Below are 4,094 nucleotides of genomic sequence, written 5' to 3' on the forward strand. Positions count from 1 at the left end.
CTAAAAGCTTCAGTGCTTCAACTAGTGTGTGACTTGTAAAAGATTTAATAAAATTTTCATGACTGACCTGTTTGTTTTAGTTTTGTCAGAATAATAAATATGAACCATACAAATAGTGTGCAGTGTAATGTCTTATGGTAACTCCTAGCTAGCTGTTTAGGCTTAACGCTTAGAAAGAACCAAATATAATAAAGAGAAAATACACCAAGAGTTGTTCACATGTCCTACTTGTTCTGCTTTACTTGTCAAAACAAAGATACATGTACAGGTCTCCACCTAGTGGCAAGTAACAGCATACATCACATGCAGTACACCTGCTGCATTACAGTGATTTCTTTTTTTTTCTATGGGCAGGAGGGCTCCTGGAAAGGACCTTGACTGTAGTGGCATATCAGTTGCCTTGAGTTGCAGGAAATACTGAATTCAGTTTAAGTGGAAGCTCAATCATGCAGCAGACATGCTCTAATGACGCCAGGTGGTCAAGTTGATATGTAGTCGATTCAGGGACACCCAGACTGGTTTTATTATGAATCCTGATCTTGAATTTGGAAAATTGAAATCTTGTCTCATCATCTTGTCTCACGCTCTGAGAGGAAGTTATTTCATCATGTTATTTTACAAAGGTTCAATGACATGAGAAACTGGTCATTTGAAATTTCTAGGATTTCGAGGACATAGGTTTTTAGCAATTGCCATTTGCTAATGGGCTTTGGTCAATACTAGCTCTTTTTAGGGTTTAAAAAGCAACACATCATGTCGCGATCTAAAGAAATTCAAGAACTGAGAAACAAAATAGTTGACACGTATCAGTCTGGAAAGGGTTATAAAGCCATTTCTAAGGCTTTGGGACTACAGTGAATCACAGTCAGAGCCATTATCCACAAATGGAGAAATTTGAAACGGTGTTAAACCTTCCCAGGAGTGGTGCATTTTTTTTTCTTTCTGTTATCAACATTGTAAAAAACACTTACATAGATGTCTGAGAAACATATCTGTGGAAATCTGCTGAAGTCTGATTTAGTCTTTTGTATATATTTTTTGAAACTTAGTAACGGTTCATAAGATTTTTGTTTGCAAGTCATTGGAGCACCAACATATTTCTAAGCCCGATAATGACACCATTCAGTGTCATTCTAATAACCATATTCTACATTTTTGCTGCACAATATTCTTATGTTTTCATACATGATTTTAATGAAACTCCACAACACACAATATATGCTTTGTCAATTATTTTATTTATTTAGAGTGGTGTTTTAGAAAAGATACTGAGAAAAGATGCAAGTTTAATTTCAGATTAACATGTTTTATAAAGGATAAGATCAGAAAATGTAAATGTATGTAGCACAATCACGTAAATGTGGAGCAGGATGACTGCATCTGATCTCACAGGTTTTTAGCACAAACAAAGGCAATTTGTGCTGAACATGTCAGATCGTTCCAGCAACGGTTAGCTGTAGGGTGGAAAAATTTAGTTATTCTGATCATTATATGGTGTGAGAGTCAAAATAAAATAAAATGTTCAACTTAAGGCATTTTGTGATTTCCAAATAAGCCATTTTATGTTACTGTATATGACATTAAAGGATTGATTATAGGATGTGAATAATTATTGAAAGTATTAATAAAATCAGTGCTTTCTTACAGGTCCAGGCCAGCTCCAGGCAGTTTTTCGTTATTTCCTCCATTGTTAGGTTCTCCAGAGCACCAGCTGGTGTAGTCAAAGGGACTTCCATCGCTCCAAATCCACTGTCCTTCCTAATGAGTGAAAAGAGTCATTACAAAGTACTCTGACTACAAAACGAAGGTAATTATTGAGTGTTTAATAATTTACCTCATGTTTAAATATAAAAAAAAAAAACAATCTAACCATATCAGTCTCTTTAGGCCATACTTATGTCATCTTTAAAAAATAAATAAAAAGGCAGAACAACTTACTTGTTCACCATCCTGAGCGCCAACCCAAAAACGTGTGGAAGGCACCAGGCTCAGTAGGAGATCATTTTCCAGTTTATTATGCACAGATGCAAGGTTTGCATCATAAGTTTGACAGTTTCTCTAAAGAGACATTGTTACATTGTTAATCCACAATCTTTTTATTATTATTATTATTATTTTTTTTATGTCTGGTTGATTATTTGCTTAATACTTATTTATAATTATTTATTATTTGGAGAAAATCTAGTTTAGGCTAACGTTTTTTTTCAGTAAAAATATTAATACTTTAAAAAAAAAATTTAATATGAAAGTGTATTGTATGGAAGCATACTGTATGCGTAGCAAAAATCAGTTTGAGCAATCAATTACCTCCGCAGTGATCCAGTTAACTGACTTAGGGAAGTACTTGAAGCATCTGACTCCAAAATGTGTCCATCCATTGGGGCATTTTTCATCTAAACAATACATAAACTTTAAGGTTCTTGTAATAAACACGGTATATAGTCTTCACACACTGCAGAAACCTCATTAATCATTACAAAATTCAGTTCAATCATATTATACATTTCCTGTCCAAAGATTTGGCAGAAAACAATCTTTTTAGAGATGCTTTACAGATGCTTTTCCACCATCTGTTTTTCTATAATTACACTTTATAAGTATAAAGCTTTACTTAAAGGTGACTAGACTTGACGATGACTTTAAAGATCTTAATCTGGAATAAAAAAAAAAGGTGTTTTCACAATGGTAAATAAATAAATTGCTTACCATTTGCATTCACCACAGAATACATGATGAAAAGAAGCAGAAGACTCCTCAGCACTGCCATAATGAACCCTAAAATTAATAAGCCGGAAAAGCTTTAAATGTCTTCAGTCATATTCTGAACAGTGGATTCTTGATTTATCATAAAGAAGCTTTAAGTATAATAGTTATTCAGCAGGTCGATGTGTCAAAAACTCACCTTGGTTTTCAGATTGTAGCCTTCAGACTTTCAGTGAAGATTTTGTGAAGCTCTAGAAAGGGTCCTTTTTATATGTTACTTAATGTCAAGTGAGTTTAGGTCACAAGGATGATACAGGATGTGAGTCTTTGGCAATAAATGTTTTCTTCCACAGAAATGTGATCGTTCAAGTAAATAGGTAATGAAACACCTATATCGATGATCTGCTATCTTGAATCTGTGGAAGAGTGTAAATTCAAATATTGGATCACTGGGTAATATGAGCTGGTGTTTGAAAAAAATCTTTTATTTATTATGCATTCAGAAAGAGTCCATTTACAGAGGCTGTCTGTGACTGAGTTGTACTTCTAATGCTGAAAATGGCAAGTCTTCTTTCTGCATATCATAGAGTTTCTTGGCTTTTTAAATGATGACATCATCTTTAAATCAAAGCTAAAAAGTTAAAACGCAAAATTTTAGATTTTCCCCCTAACATTAAAATAAAAAGTAGTAAATAAAATTAAACAACATATATGACTCTGAAATTAATTTGTGGTATCTTTGCCCTCTTGACCTCCTACACACAGTACCAGTCAATTCTTTGATGTGGCATATAGCTACTACGTACTGTAGTAAGAATATTTGTTCCTCTTAAGGAACGAGACACTGCGTTGAACGCTTTTGGGGAATGCCTTTGGCAAGAACAACTCTAAATATCCTGTGCAATCTGTCCAACGGAAGAGCAGGAAGCTATAAAGGCACTTGCCACGCAGCTGGCTTCAGCTTCGCATCTTTCAGCAAGCGCTCTGTGTGTGCATGTCCACCTCCCTCCTGGGCTCCTTGTTTTTGTGTTTGCACTTCTTGTCTCGGTTTCCCCATTTTTCCGCCCCTCCACCTCCCTCCTGGTCTCGGCGTTCCTTGGTTTCTTCCTGGGTTCGGGTTGAGCATCTGGTAGCTGCTCCGTGGAGGAGAGGGGTAATGTCACGATGTCTGGTCTCGGTTCCATCGGTGTCCACTAGTGGTCTCATTTCTCCTCACCATAGGCACTACAATTCCCGCAAAGCCTTGTCCCTTCATCGCAGTAATTGCACTCCGATTAAATTGCACTCAGGTGTCTTCACTTGTTAGTCATTAACCTCCCTATATTAACCAGTCTTTTCCCGTTTGTCTTCATGGAGTCCTTTCCTTCCATTATCCAGTTTCCTCGAGTTCC

General features: G+C 35.9%; 1 pseudogene; it reads right to left on the reverse strand.

The window, feature by feature from the left end:
• Positions 1-1,226: 1,226 nt before the first annotated feature.
• LOC113071815 (galactose-specific lectin nattectin-like) lies at positions 1,227-2,771 on the reverse strand (annotated as a pseudogene).
• Positions 2,772-4,094: the final 1,323 nt, after the last annotated feature.

This window comes from Carassius auratus, unplaced genomic scaffold, assembly GCF_003368295.1.
Source record: "Carassius auratus strain Wakin unplaced genomic scaffold, ASM336829v1 scaf_tig00008197, whole genome shotgun sequence".
NCBI classification, from domain to species: Eukaryota; Metazoa; Chordata; class Actinopteri; order Cypriniformes; family Cyprinidae; genus Carassius; species Carassius auratus.